Here is a 17,256-nt window from a genome sequence, read left to right on the forward strand (position 1 = left end):
AATTCTGAAAAAGAAGTGTATTGAGAGTATGCTAGCAATAACACCTATTAAAATATCATAAATCTTGTGTAATTAAAGTTTGATATCAGTATATAAATAGACAAATCAAGGAAACAGAACAGAGAGCCTAGGAATAGGCACACACACACACACACACAAATATAAATATATATATATATTCTATATATATATAAAATATGTAATTTAGTTTATTATGAAGGAAGCATTTCAAATCAACAAGGGGAAATAAATTATTCAACTGCCTAACCACTTGAAAAAAAATAAAGTTAAATACTTGCTTCACTTCTTATACCAAAATACATACCGGATGGGTAAAAATGATAAATGTTTGTTTTAAAAATGATATCACTAAGGTAACAAAACAGAGAAAACTGATTTTTTAAATATTCTTAGGAGTGTTTTATAAGCATGATGCATACCCACAGAATCATTAAACAAGAGACAGAGACAATTGACTAAATTAAAATTTAAAATTGTCCATGTATCCAAATACCATTAACAAAGCCAAAACGTAAGTGGCAGACAAAATACTTTCAAACATATATGGCAAATAATAGACATATTCAATATATAGAGAGGTTTTACAAACAAGTAAAATAAATCTAATAACACATAAGATAAATGGTCAAAGAACACCTATGTAAAAAACTGCAAATTACTTCTAAATATATTAAAAGATGATCAATTTATCCACAGAAACAGAGATACAAAATTAAAGTAAAACAAATGATCATTATTTAACTATGACTGAAAAGGATTATAAAAAACTATACTGTGTTAGTTCAGGATGTGAAAAGACTCTCTCATTCATTCTTGGTGGTAATTAAGCCATGACAGACACTCTCTATGAAGGAAAATTTGGCAATATTTATCAACATTATAAATGTACAAACATGTGATCAGCCATTTATCCTATGACTTTACATGTACGTGAGCAATAATGTGTATATGAAGATAATGCCTTCACAACTACTTGTAATAGCAAAAGATGGTAAACAACTTTGGGACTATTTACATAAATTGTGAGATATCCATATATTTGAATATCATGCAGCCATTAAAAATAATGAGTGAAAGCTATTCATGCTGAAATGGAAAGATCACCAAGAGACATTGTTAAATAATAAAACCAAAGTTAAAAGCGGTGTGTAGAATATGAGATCATGTGTGGGAGAAAAGGCAGGAGGATAAAAATGTACAAATATGCTCTATACAAACAGAACAGTGCTTGAAAGACACACAAAATAATTGCAGTGGTTACTTCTAAGAAGGATGAGTTGGGGGCTGGGGTGGTGAGAAGGGGCAATTTATTCTTCAGTGTACAACCTTTGATAGCTTTTCCTTTTTACCTCATGTGCACATATTATTAAATTCTAGTGTTCTACACCTCATAGGATGACTATAGTTAGCAACAAGATATTATATAGTTTCAAATAGCTAGAAAAAGGATATTGAATGTTCCTAACACAAAGAAATGATACATGTTTGAAATGACAAATATGCTAATTACCCTGATTTTATCACTATGCATTAAATACATCGAAACATCTCTAGGTACCCCATGAATATATACAATTGTTATTTGTCAATTAAAGAAAAGTAGAGAAATTAGTTAATGGATACAGTGTACATTACTTGGGTGATGGACACCCTACAAGCCCTGACTTGACCACTGCGAAACCTATGCATGTAACAAAATTGCATGTGTATTTCATACATTTATATCAAAAAAAAAAATAAATAAAAACAAAAGCAGGATAATCTGGAGAAATGCAAAATATATATAAAGTAAGAAAAAGATCAAATTTTGGAACCCTCTGTGATGTACATTCTTTGAAAGGTTAATGCCTGCCCTCAGAGGGAGCATTTAAACCAGCCCTAGCCAGAGGGGAATCACCCATCCCAGTGGTACAAATTTGAGTTCTTGTTAACCTTGCCACCAAGGGCTACAGCATTCTGTGCCTCCAAGTAAACTTGAAGGGCAGTCTAGGCCATGAGGACAGCAAATTTTAGGCAAGACCTAGGGCTGGACTAGGCCTAGAGACAGTGGACTTGGGGGCCATGTGAAATACTGTGACATCAGCTGGGACCAGCCGAGGGAGTGCTTGCATCATCCCTTCCCTAACCTCAGTCTGCACAGCTTGTGTCTCCAAAAGACACTCCTTCCTTCTGCTTGAGGAAAGTGAGAGTAAGGAGGTGTTTGTCTGGCATCTAGGATACCAGTCTAACCACAACAGATAGGGCACCAGTCAGAATTGTAAGGCCCCATTCCAGGCTCTAGCTCTCAGACAACATTTCTAGACATATCCTGGTCAAGAAGGGAACCCACTGCCTTGAAGGAAAGGATCCAGTCCTGGCAGCATTCTTCATCTGCTAACTGAAGAGTCCTTGGGCCCTGAATAACCAGCAGCAATACCCAAGTACTACATCGAGGGCCTTGGTGAGCCTCTAAGACTTGCTGGCTTCAGATGAGACTCAGCACATTACCAGCTGTGGTGACTATGGGGCAAAACTCCTTCTGCTTGAGAAAAGCAGAGAGAAAAGTAAAGTGGACTGTCCTGCACTTTGAGTACTAGTAAAACCACAGGGGAATAGAGCACCAAGAGGGCTCTTGGAGTCTGCAATTCCAGGACTTGACTCTTGGATGGCATTTCTGGACCTTCCCTGGGACATAGGGGAGCCCACAGCCCTGAAGAATAAGTCCCAAGCCAGGCAGCATTCACAACAAGCTTAAGAGACCTTGGGCCTTAAGGGAACATCAAGAATGGTCTGGCAGTACTCCTCATGGCCTGAGGTGGGAGTGCCTATGGAGTGAGAACTCCTCTGCTTTTGGAAAGGGGAGAGAAGAATGGGAAGGACTACCAGACTGTTATCTTGTGGTTTGAGTGCCAGCTCAGCTGAAATACAGTAGAACACCAGGTATACTTCTAAGGTTTTTGAATCTAGCCCCTGACTCTTGGACAGCACTTCTGAACCCAGCTGGGGCCTGGGGAACTTCTCTGTCCTGAAGGAAAGGACACAGGCCTGATTGGCTTTAACATCTACTGATTGTAGAGCTCCAGGGTCATGAGAAAACACAGGCAGTGGACAGGGAGTGGTTATAGCAGGTCTTGGGTGAGACCCAGAACTCTACTGGCTTCAGACCTGACTCGGTGCAGTTACAGTGGTGGTGACCACAGGTACTTATGTCACTCCACCCCAGCTCCAGGTGGCTTTGAACACAAAGAAAAACTATGTGTGGGAGAAAGTAAGGGAAGAGAACACACAAAGAAAAACTATGTGTGGGAGAAAGTAAGGGAAGAGAATTCTGCTGGCTAATCCAGAGAATTCTCCTGTATCTTGTCCAAGACCACAAAGGTGGTACCTCTACGAGTCTGCAAAAACCACAGCATTATAGGGCTTGGGGTGCCCCCAAAAGCAGATATAGTTTAGAGTACAATACCCAAGTTCTTTTAAATATTTGGAAAGCCTTCCCAAGAAGGACAGCTACAAATAAACCCAGACAGTGAAGACTACAATAAATACCTAACTCTTCAGTGCCTAGACACCAAAGAACATCTACTAGCTTCAACACCATCCAGGAAAACATGTCCTCACCAAATAAACGAAATAAGGCACCAGGGACCAATCCTGAAGAAACAGAGATATGTGACCTTTCAGACAGATAATTCAAAATGGCTCTGTTTGTTGAGAAAACTCAAAGAAATTTAAGACACACAGAGAAGGAATTCAAAATTCTATCAGATAAATTTAACAAAGAAATTGAAATACTTCAAAAGAATCAAGGAGAAATTCTGAAGATGAAAAATACAACTGGCACACTCAAAATGCATGAGAGTCCTTTAATAGCAGAAGTGATCAAGCAGAAGAAAGAATTAGCAACCCTCAAGACAGGCTATTTGAAAATACAGTCAATGGAGGGAAAAAAAAAAAAAGAATAAAAAACAATGAAGCAAGCCTACAGGATCTAGAAAATAGCCTCAAATGGAAAATCCAAGGTTACTGGTTTTAAAGAGGAAGTAGAAAATGAGATATGGAGAAAAAGTTTATTCAACAGGATAATAAGAGAGATGTTCCCAAACTTAGAGAAAGATATCAATATCCAAGTACAAGAAAGTTATAGAGCACCAACCAGATTTAATCAAAAGAAGATTACATCAAAAGATTTAATAAGCAAACTCTCAAAGGTCAAGATTAAAGAAGGGATCCCAAAAGCAGCAACAGAAAATAAACACATAACACACAGTGGAGCTCCAGTATATCTGGCAGCAGACTTTTCAGTGGAAACTTTATAGGTCAGGAGAGAGTGGCATGACATAATTAAATTGCTGAAGGAAAAAAAAAAGTTTTACCCCAGAATAGTATATCTGGTGAAAATGTCCTTCAAACATAAAGGAGAAATAGTCTTTCCTAGACAAAGAATAGCTGAGGGATTTCATCAACATCAGACCTGTCCGACAAGGAATGATTAATGAAATACTTCAATCAGAAAGAAAAGGACATTAATGAACAATAAGAAATCACTTGAAGGTACGAAACTCACTGGTAATAGTAAATACACAGAAAAACACAGAATATTATAATGATGTAACTGGGCATGTAAACTACTCTTATACTAAGCAAAAAGACTAAACAATAAACCAATCAAAAATAATAACTAGAACAACTTTTCAAGACATAGTCAGTACAACAAGATATAAATAGAAACAACAAAAACTTAAGACATGGGGGAACAAAGTTAAGGTGTAGAATTTCTATTAGTTTTCTTTTTCCTTGTTTATTTATGCAAATAATGTTAACTTGTCATCAGTTTAAAATAATATGTTATAAGATAGTATTTGCAAGCCTCACGGTAACCTCAAACTAAAAAACATACAATGGATACGCTAAAAAATAAAAAGCAAGAAACTAAATTATATCACCAGAAAAAATTACATTCACTATAGAAAGACAGCAAGGAAAGAATGAGGGAAGAGAAGACCATAAAGCCACTAGTAAACAAATTAAAAAATGACAGGAGTAAGTTCTTATTTATCAATAATAACAATGAATGTAAATTGACTAAACTCTCCAATCAAAAGACATAGACTGGCTGAATGAATAATAAAACAATACCTAGTGATCTGTTGCCTACAGAAAACATATTTCACCTATAAAGACACACATAGACTGAAAATAAAGGAATGGAAAAAGATATACCATGTCAATAGGGATCAAAAAAGAGCAGGAGTCTCTATACTTATATCAGACAAAATAGATTTCAAGACACAAACTATAAGAAGAAACAAGGAAGGTCACTATATAATGATAAGGGGGTCAATTCAGCAAGAGGATAAAACAATTTTAAATATATATGCACCCATCACTGGAGCACCCAGATATATCAAGGAAATATTAGCACTAAAGACAGAGATAGGCTCCAATACAATAATAAGAGCTAGAGACTTCAACACCCCACTTTCAGCATTGGACAAATCTTCCAGTCAGAAAATCAGGAAAGAAACATCAGACTTAATCTGTACTATCAACTATATGGCTCTAACAGATATTTACAGAACATTTCAACCAAAAGCTGCAGACCACACATTCTTTCCTCAGCACATGGATCATTCTCAAGGATAGACCATATGTTCAGTCACAGAAAAGTTTTAAAACATTCAAAAAATTTAAACAATCAAGCATCTTCTTAGACAACAATGGAATAAAACTAGAAATCAGTAAGAGGAATTTTGGAAAGTACACAAATACATGGAAATTAAACAATATAAACCTGAATGACCAGTGGGTCAATGAAGAAATTAAGCAGGAAAATAAAAACTTTCTTGAAACAAATAATAATGGAAACACAATATACCAAAACCTCTGTGATACAGCAAAAGCAGTAATCAGAGGGAATTTTATAGCTATAAGTGCCTACATCAAAAAAGAGGAAAAATTTCACATGAACAATCAAATGATGCATCTTAAAGAATTAGAAAAGTAAGAACAAACCAAATCCAAAATAAGTAGAAGAAAAAAACAATAAAGATCAGAGCAGAAACCAACAAAATTGAAAAGAACAAAACAATACAAAAGATTAATGAAACAAAAAGTTGGTTTTTTGAAAAGTTAAATAAAATAGACAAACTTTTAGCCAGACTACCTAAGAAAAAGAGAGAAGATATGAATAAAATCAGAAATGAAAAAGGGAATATTACAACTGACACTGCAGAAATTCCAAGGATAATTAATGGCTACTATGAGCAACTATATGACAATAAATTAGAAAATCTAGAAAAAAATGGACACATTTATTGTCATTATATGACAATAAATTAGAAAATCTAGAAAAAATTAGACAATAAATTAGAAAATCTAGAAAAATTGACACACTTTATACAACCTACCAAGATTGAACCAGGAAGAAGAGAAAACCTGAACAGACCAACAAGAAGTAACAAGATTTAAGCCATAATTAAAAGTCTCTCAGATCCAGTGATGTCACTCCTGAATTCTACAAAATACTTAAAGAAGAAATAATACCAATCATACTGAAACTATTCTGGAGGAAGGAATACTTCCAAAAGATTCTACAAGGCCAGTATTACCCTGATACCTAAAACATACTGAAAACACAAAGACACACACACACACACGCACAAAAAAAAAAAAAAAAAAAAAAAAAAAAGAAGAAAACTGCAGGTCAATATCTCTGTGAATATTGATGCAAAAGCCTTTAAAACATACTAGCAAAGCAAATTCAACAATATATTAGAAAGATTACTCATCATGATGAAATGGGGTATATCCCTGGGATGCAAGGATCATTCAACATACATTAATCAATCAATTTGATACACCATATCCACAGAATAAAGGATAAAAACCATATAATCATTTCAATTGAGGTTATAAAATCATTTGATAAAACTCAACAACCTTTATGATAAAAGCCCTAAAAAAACTGGATATAGAAGGAACATACCTCAATGTAATAAAAGTCATATATGACAGACCCACAGTTAGTATCATACAGAATGCAGAAAAACTGAAAGCCTTTCCTCTAAGATCTGGACCTCAACACGGATGCCCACTGTCACCACTGTTATTCAACATAGTACTAAAAGTCCTAGCTAGAGCAATCAGACAAGAGAAAGAAAGAAAAGTCATCCAAAGTATAAAGTTAGAAGTTAAATTATGCTTGTTTGCAAATAATATAATCTTATATTTGGAAAAACCTAACGAGTCCATAAGAAAACTATTAAAACTGCCTGTGGTCCCAGCTACTCCGGAGGCTGAGGCAGGAGAATGGCGTAAACCCGGGAGGCGGAGCTTGCAGTGAGCTGAGATCCGGCCACTGCACTCCAGCCTGGGCGACAGAGCCAGACTCAGTCAAAAAAAAAAAAAAAAAAGAAAACTATTAAAACTGGTAAAAAATATAAAAATATTCAGTAAAATTGCAAGATATAAAAGCCACATATAAAAATCAGTAGCATTTTTATATGGCAACAGTGAACAAGGTAAAAAAGAAATAAAAAATTTAATCCCATTTACAATAGTCACACATAAAATTAAATACCTAGCAATTAACTTTAAAAAGAAGTTAGAGATCTTTATAATGAAAACTATGAAACACTGATGAAAGAAATTGAAGAGAACCAAAACATGGAAAGATACTCCATGTTCATATTTTGGAAGAATCAATATTGTTAAAAATGTTCAAACTACACAAAGCATTCTACAGATTCAATGTAATCCCTATCAAAATACCAATGACATTCTTCATAAAAACACAAAAAACAATCCTAAAATTTATATGGAAACACAAAAGATCAAGAATAGCCAAAGCTATCCTGAGCAAAAAGGAAAAGACTAGACAAATCACATTACCTGATTCAAATCATACTACAGAGCTATAGTAACCAAAGCAGCACATTATCTGACTTCAAATCATACTACAGAGCTATAGTAAACAAAGTAGCATGGTACTGGTGTAAATACAGACACATAGAACAATGGAACAGAATAGAGAATCCAGAAACAAATCCAAACATCTACCATGAACTCGGTTTTGACAAAGATGCCAAGAACATACATTGGGGGAGAGGAGAGTTTCTTCAAAATATGGTGCTGGGAAAACTGGTTATCCATATGCAAAAGAATTAAACTAGAACCTTATCTCTCACCACATCGAAAAATCAACTCAAAATGGATTTATGACTTAAATCTAAGACCTCACGCTCTATGAAACTACTGCAAGAAAACATTTGGGAAAATCTCCAGAATATTGATCTAGGCAAAAGTTTCTTGAGCAATATCCCATAGGCACAGGCAACCAAAGCAAAAATGGACAAAAGGAATTACATCAAACTAAAAAATCTTCTTTACAGCAAAGAAAATAATCAACAAAATGAAGAAACAAACCCCAGAATAGGATAAAATGTTTGCCAACTACCCATCTGACAAGGGATTAATAACAAGAATATATAAGGAGCTCAAACAAATCTATAGGAAAAAAATCTATTAACCCAATTAAAAAATGGGCAAATATTTTAATAGACATTTCTCAAAAGAAGACATACAAATGTCAAGCAGGCATGTTAAAATGTATTCATCATCACTGATCATCAGAGAAATGCAAATGAAAATGACAATGAGATATCATCTCACTCCCATTAAAATGGCTTTTCTCCAAAAACAGTTAATAATAAGTGCTGGTGAAGATGTGGAGAAGAGGGAAACATTTTACACTGTTGGTAGGAATTTTAATTAGTACAACTACTATGGAGAACAGTTTGGATGTTCCTCACAAAACTAACAATTGAGTTACCATATGATTCAGCAATCCCACTGTTGGGTATATACCCCAAAACAACAGAAATCAGTATATGGAAGAGATAGCTGCACTCCCATGTTTGTTGCAGCACTGTTTACAATAGCTAAGATTTGGAAGCAACCTAAGTGTCCATCAACAAATGAATGGATAGAGAAAATGTGGTACTTATACACAATGGAGTACTATTCAGTCATAAAATAAATGAGATCCAGTCATTTGCAACAACATGGATGGAACTGGAGATCATTATGTTAAATGAAGTAAGCCAGGCACAGAAAGAAAGCCAGGCACAGAAAGACAAACATTGAATGTTCTCACTTATTTGTGAAATAAAAAAATCAAAACAATTGAACTCATGGACACAGAGAGTAGAAGGATAGTTACCAGTGTCTGGGAAGGGGGCTGTGGAGGAGGTGAGGATAGTTAATGGATACACACAAAATATAAAGAATGAATAACATTTACTATTTGATAGAGCAATACGGTGACTATTGTCAATAATAATTGTACATTTTAAAACAACTTACAGTGTAATTGATTTGTTTGTAACTCAAAGGATAAATGCGAGAGGGGATGGATACCCCATTTTCTGTGATGCACTTATTTCACATTGCATGCCTGTATCAGAACATTCATGTACCCCATAAATATATTCACCTGCCATGTACCCACACAAATTAAAAATACAAATAATTTAAAAAGAAAAAAGAAGTTTTGACCCTTCTTACCTGCTCAGGATATGTTTAATGAAATCCAGTAACATACGTCTCTTTTGCCCCTCAAAGGCATTCTTATATTCACCATTATTCCCCCCCCCCCTCAAAGAATATGAAGTTCACAATTAGGAGAAGAGACTTAATCTCTACAAATTTCAAATTCCTTATCCAATAAAATGGGAAGCACCTGTTTAGTAAGACTGTCATGAGGATTTAAAATAAATTCTGTAAATTGCCTGGCACATCGTAGATACTCAATACATGGCAAGCCTTACCACTATTACTATGATCAATTGAAAGTGAAATTTGCATGGGCAACAGTGGGATTCTGATTCCAGATTATGAAAATTTCTGGTAGCAAAATAATGAAGGATTTAAGAATGTGAGCTCTGGAGTCACCCTGACCTCTGTCCAAATCCTGACTTTATCACTTCCCAGTTGTGTGGCCCAGAAAAAGTAATTTAACATTTCTTCTCCTGTAAAGAGGGGATGACAGTTTGCAGGCACTATCTCATAGATTTGTATGTCAATAACTATTTTTTGCACTTGTATTCTCTAATTAATTGTGAGCCTCTTGAAGTGAGTAAACCAGGTTTTAATTACTTTTACACTTTCCAGTACTTCATTTACATGATACCTGAATAACTTTAGGTGCTTGTAGAACTGTTGAGCAAATGAAACCTGTCACCACCTCCATGTGAGGTGTCCCACTGCATGGAGGATAGCAAATAACAAAACAATGCCTGCCACCAGAAGCAGCAGTTAACATGCTCCAGCATGTGAACTTATTCCATGGTTTGGGGAGACATCATCAAAAAAGATGTGACTCACACAGGCACTAGGCAAAATGACTCCTTATTCACATGGCGAAGAGACAGAGCAACACTGGCTTCAATTGTGACCATTGGTAACGCATGGGCATAAGGTCCCATTCCACTACCAATACGGGGAGACGGTCTGCACCCACAATTCTCAAGCTGCAAGAGAAAGGACCCTGTTCCCTCACCACCGGGAACAGATACAGCAGTGTGTTTGGCCAGATGCTGTATGATACACACACTTAAGCAGAACAAAGGAATACACAGAGTCTGAAGCAGGGAAAGATATTCCTGCCTGTCCAGGCTCTTTATCTTTTGGTAAGGAACTCCTCTAGGCCCAAGATCCATTGTTGTACGAAAGCTTTTTGTTTTCAAAAGACTGTGCTTACTCATGAGACTGACTTTCCCAAGAGTGCTTAATGAATATTTATTGACTAAGTAAATTGAAGTAATATATTTTTTTGTCTGAAGTCTATATTCCTAACTAAGCCTTCCGGGGTTGTTTGAGAGGGAGAATCAAGTGTCACCAGCTAGGCGCTGAGAATGGGAATGTCAGAAAGCACTAAGGGACTCATGGTAAGATACTGATTGACATATTAATTAATATTCCAACATTTCTCAAATGCTTGCTACTTGCTAGGCACTAGATAAAAGGGTGACTAAGACTCATCCCTGTCCTCATGAAGCTCACTGGATATGAAGAACATAGGAAAGGGAACTAGTGATTATAGCAGAGCATCACAAGCACTCTGGTAGAAGTAGACCCAGAAGGTGGTACTTACATGTAGACCTGGAGATCAAAATCTAAATTCTAAAATTGCAGAATTTTAGAGCTAGGAAGGATCTCAGAGAGGAACTGTTTAACCCGTTGCACCAATAATAAAAATTGACCATCATTATTTGAATGCTTACTATCAGCTCTACATGCCCTTAATCTCACAATAGTCCCTTGAAATACGTATAATAATTTTCATCATTTTAGAGATGATAAAACTGAGAATCAGAGAGGTTAGATGGCTCTCTCAAGGTCACATGGCTAGGAGGTGGCAGATCTGGGATTATCTAACCCATGCCTGTCTGGATTCCAAGCCAGGGCCCGTTTCGCTATGGAGTATTCCCTCCCTTTATCGCAAAGCTTCCTGCTCCTAACACCCCTGAGTTCTAGACTCCCAGACCTGTGCCCTTGGGACTTCATCAGTGCTACAAAAAAGGATTCTGTGAGTGCTGAGCTTCAGAAACCATTTCCACAGTCAGAATCCTGGTCTATATATTGAAACTCCATTTAGCCTCTCCTTTTTCCTTTTCGCTCAAAAAATAAAATTATGTTTTAAAAAAAATATTGAATACAGTTAAATGCCCAGAACTTAAGCGTACAAGTTTTGATTAATGTATATACCCATGTAATCACCACCTGAATTCACAATGAAGAATGTTTTCATCACCCCAGAAAGTTCCCCTGTGCCCCACTTTCCTTGACGGTTACTGTTTTATCTGTTCTTGATGTTAATATGAAATGAATCATACAGAATATACTTTGTCTACTTTCTTTCACTTGTAATAATTTTTGAGATTCAGCCATTGTTTTGCAAGTATTAGTACTTTATTCTTTTTTTTTAGTAGAATTGCATTGTATGAATATATCACATTTTGTTTATCCATACTTCTGTTGATAAACATTTTGGTTATTTCCAAATTTTGCTTTATATGTAAAGCAGCTATGACATTCTTATGCAAGAGATTTTACACACATGTTGTCATCTCTCTTGGGTCAATAGCTAGGAGTGGAATTACTGACTGGATCATAGGGGTAGTTCTATAAAAACTGTAAATCTGCTTCACAAAGTGATTTTCATTTTACACTGCAACCAACAAGATATGAGATTTTAGTTTGCTCCATATTCTCACCAACATTGATGCTGTCAGTATTTTCAATTACAGAAATTCTAGTGAGCGTAAAATGGTACCTCAGTGAATTTACTTTGCGTTTACTTTAGGACTAACAATATTGAAAACTTTTATTGGTCAATTGTCTTTCTGAAATGTCTGTATACTTTTTTTCACTATACTTTTGGGGGGTTGTCTTTCTGTCATTGATCTGTAGAATAAATTTATACATTCTTCTTATGAGTCATTTGTCAGATGCATGTATTAAGAATATTTTTTTCCTAGTCTGTGACTTACCATTTCATTTTATTTCCTTTTCTTAATAATTTCAACTTTTATTTTAGATTCAGGAAGTACATGTGCAGGTTTAATACATGAGTATATTGCATGATGCTGAGGTTTAGAGTACAATTGCCCTCATGACCCAGGTAGGGAGCATAGTATCCAATAGTTAGTTTTTAAAATTTTCTTATTTTAAAAAATTTCAATAGGTTTTTGGGGAACAGGTAGGTTTTGGTTAAATGAGTAAGTTATTTAGTGGCAATTTATGAGATTATCGTGCACCCATCACCCGAGCAGTGTACACTGTACTCATTGTGTAGTCTTTTATCCCTCACCTTCCTCCCACACTTCTCCCAAGTCCCCAAAGTCCATTGTATCATTATTATGCCTTTGTGTCCTCATAGCTTAGCCCCCACTTATAAATGAAAACATACAATGTATGGATTTGCATTCCTGAGTTACTTCACTTATAATAATGGTCTCCAACTCCATCCACATTGCTGTAAATGCCATTATTTTGTTCCTTTTTATGGCTGAGTAGTATTCCATGGTATATATATGTACCTTTTTTTTTTTTTTTTTAAGACAGAGTCTTACTGTTGCCCAGACTGAAGTGCAGTGGCACGATCTCCATTCACTGCAACCTCTGCCTCCTGGGTTCAAGTGATCCTCCCACCTCAGCCTCCCAAGTAGCTGGGAGTACAGGTGTGCACCACCACATCCGGCTAATTTTTGTATTTTTAGTAGAGACAGGTTTTGCCATGTTGGCCAGGATGGTCTTGAACTCCTGACCTCAGGTTATTCGCCCACCTTGGCCCCATATTTTCTTTACCCACTCGTTGACTGATGGGCATTTGGGCTGATTCCATATATTTGCAACTGCAAATTGTGCTGCTATAAACATGCATGTGCAAGGATCTTTTTCGTATAATGACTTCTTTTCCTCTGGGTAGATACCCAGTAGTAGGATTGCTAAATCAAATGATAGTTCTACTTTTAGTTCTTTATGGAATCTCCATACTGTTTTCCATGGTGTTTGTACTAGTTTACATTCCCACCAGCAGTGTAGAAGTGTTCTCTTTTCACCACATCCATGGCAACATCTATTATTTTTTAATTATGGTCATTCTTGCAGGAATAAAGGGGTATCACACTGTAGTTTTGATTTGTATTTCCCTGATAATTAGTGATGTTGGGCATTTTTTCGTATGTTTGTTGGACATTTGGATATCTCCTTTTGAGAGCTGTCTATTAATGTCCTTTGCCCACTTTTTTATGAGATTATTTGTTTTTTTCTTGCTGATTTATTTGAGTTTCCTGTAGATTCTGGATATCAGTTCTTTAAATGAAATGTAGTTTGCAGAGATTTTCTCCCACTCTGTGGGTTGTCTGTTTACTCTGCTAATTATTTATTTTGCTCTGCAGAAACTTTTCAGTTTAATTAAGTTCCATCTATTTATCTGTTTTTGTTGCACTTGCTTTTGGTTTCTTGGTCATGATGTCTTCGCCTAAGCCAATATCTAGAAGAGTTTTTTCAATGTTATCTTCTAAAATTCTTAGGGTTTCAGGTCTTAGATTTAAGTCTTTGATCCATTTTGAGTTAATTTTTGTATAAGGAGAGAAAAGAGGATCCACTCTCATTCTTCTACATGTAGCTTGCCAATTATCCTAGCACCATTTGTTGAATAAGGTGTCCTTCCCACTTTATATTTTTGTTTGCTTTGTCAAAGATCAGTTGGCTGTTAGTACTTGGCTTTATTTCTAGGTTCTCTATTGTGTACCATTGGTCTCTGTGCCTATTTTCATAGCAGTACCATGCTGTTTTTGTGACTATAGCCTTATAGTTTGAAGTCAAATGATATGATACCTCTAGATTTGTTCCTTTTGATAAGCCTTCTTTGGCTATGCCAGCTCTTGTTTGATTCCATATTAATTTTAGGATTGTTTTTTCTAGGTCTGTGAAGAATGATGGTCGTATTTTGATGAGAATTGTGTTAAATTTATAAATTGCTTTTGGTACTATGGTCATTTTCACAATATTGATTCTACCTACTTGTGAGCATGGGATGTGTTTCCATTTGTTTGTGTCATCTATGATTTCTTTCAGCAGTGTTCTATCGTTTTCCTTGTAGAGGTCTTTCCTGTCCTTGGTTAAGTATATTCCTAATTTTTTTTTTCAGCTATTGTAAAAGGGTTTGAGTTCTTTATTTGATTCTCAGCTTGGTTGCTGTTGGTGTATAGCAGTGCTGCTAAATTGTGTACATAGATTTTGTATCCTGAACTTTACTGAATTCATTTATCAGATATTGGAGCTTTATGGATGAGTCTTTATGGTTTTCTAGGTATATGATCTTATCGTCAGTGAACAATGACAGTTTAACTTCCTCTTTGCCAATTTAGATGTCCTTCATTTCTTTCTCTTGTCTGATTGCTCTGGCTCAAACTTCCAGTATGATGTTGAATAGAAGAGGTGAAAGTGGGCATCCTTGCATTGTTTCAGTTCTCAAGGGGAATGCTTTCAACCTTTCCCAGTTCAGTATAATGTTGACTGTGGGTTTGTCATAGATGACATTTATTACCTTAAGTTTTGTCCCTTCTATGTTGATTTTGCTGAGGGTTTTAATCATAAAGCGATGCTGAATTTTGTCAAATGCTTCTTCTGCATCTATTGAGATGATCATGTGATTTTCGTTTTTAATTCTGTTTGTGTGGTGTATCACATTTATTGACTTGCGTATGTTAAACCATCCTTGTATCCCTGGTATGAAACCCATTTGATCATGGTTGATTATCTTTTTCATATGCTGTTGGATTTGGTTAGCTAGTATTTTGTTGAGGATTTTTGCATCTATGTTCATCAGGGATATTGGTCTGTAGTTTTCTTTTTTATGTCCTTTTCTGGTTTGGGTATTAGGGTGATACTGGCTTCATAGAATGATTTTGGGGGGATTCCCTCTTTCTCTATCTTTTGGAATAGTTTCAAGAGGATTAGTACCAATTCTTTGAATGCCTGCTAGAATTCAGCTGTGAATCCATCTGGTCCTAGATATTTTTTTTCTTGGCAATTTAAAAATTACCATTTCAATCTTGCTGCTTGTTATTGGTCTGTTCAGAGTTTCTATTTCTTCCTGGTTTAATCTAGGAGGGTTGTGTATTTCCAGAAATGTATCCGTCTTCTCTAGACTTTCTAATTTGTGCACATAAGGGTATTCATAGTAGTCTTGAATCTCCTTTTGTATTTCTATGGTGTTGGTTGTAATATCTACCATTTCATTTCTAATTTGAGCTTATTTGGACATTCTCTCTTCTTTTCTTTGTTAATCTTGCTAATGATTTATCAATTTGGTTTATCTTTTCAAAGAACCAGCTTTTTGTTTCATTTATCTTTTTGTTGTTGTTTGTTTGTTCGTTTGTTTCAATTTCATTTAGTTTTCCTTTGGTCTTTGTTATTTCTTTTCTTCTGCTGGCTTTGTGTTTGGTTTGTTCTTATTTTTCTAGTTCCTTGAGGTGTGACCTTAGATTGTCTATTTGTGCCCTTTCAGTCTTTTTGATGTAGGCATTTAATGCTATTAACTTTCCTCTCAGCACTGCTTTTGCTGTATTCCAGAGGTTTTGATAGGATGTGTCACTATTATTCAGTTCAAAGATTTTTTTAAAAATTTCCATCTTGATTTCATTATTTAATTTCCATGTACTTGCATGGTTTTGAGGGTTCCTTTTGGAATTGATTTCCAATTTTATTCCACTGTGGTCTGAGAGAGTACTTAATATAAAATGTAGATATTCTTACATTTATTGAGACTTGTTTTGTGGCCTATCATATGGTCTATCTAGGCAAATGTTCCATGTGCTGATGAATAGAATGTATATTCTTCAGTTGTTGGGTAGAAAGTTGTGTAAATTTCGTTAAGTCAATTTATTCTAAGGTGTAGTTAAGCCCATTGTTTCTTTGTTGACTTTCTGTCTTGATGACCTGTCTAGAGCTGTCGGTGGAGTACTGAAGTCCCCCACTGTTATTGTGTTGCCATCTATCTCATTTCTCAGGTCTAGTAGTAATTGTTTTATAAACTGGAGGCTCCAGAGTTAGGTGCATATATATTTAGCATTGTAATATTCTCCTGTTGGACTAGTCCTTTTATCATTATGTAATGTTCCTCTTTTTCTGGGCTGGTACTGGAGAGCATCTGGAAAGAGTCCTGTGATGTGATCTGTCTTTAGTTCTCCCAGCTGTGGATACCAGCACCTGCTCTAGTGGAAGTAACAGGGAAGTGAAGTGGACTATGTTAAGGCCCTTGGTTGTAGTTTTGTTTAGTGTGCTGGTTTTCTCAATTGCTGGTTGTGCTAGCAGTGAAGTTGTGATGTTGACAGACTCAGGACCTCTGGTTAGCTAGGATGTTACAGGTGGTGAACTTAGCTGTTGTTTTCTCCTTTCTTGGAGCAGGGTTGTTCTTTTATAGGTTGCTTTAGTGGCTTCAGTTGCTTAGACTCCAGTCAGGAGGTGGTGGTTTCAAGAGAGCATTAGCTGTGGTAGTATAGCAGGAATACAAACTTGCCGTAATATCACCTGAATAAGTATTTGGGTTGCCTTAACGTCTGTTTTGTCCAAGAATAGTGACTCCTGCTTGCTTTTAGTGTCAATTTGCATGGAATATCTTTTTCTACCCCTTTACCTTAAGCTTATGTGAGTCCTTATGCATTAGGTGAGTCTCTTAAAGACAGC

Source organism: Macaca mulatta, chromosome X (assembly GCF_049350105.2).
Source record: "Macaca mulatta isolate MMU2019108-1 chromosome X, T2T-MMU8v2.0, whole genome shotgun sequence".
Classification (NCBI taxonomy): domain Eukaryota; kingdom Metazoa; phylum Chordata; class Mammalia; order Primates; family Cercopithecidae; genus Macaca; species Macaca mulatta.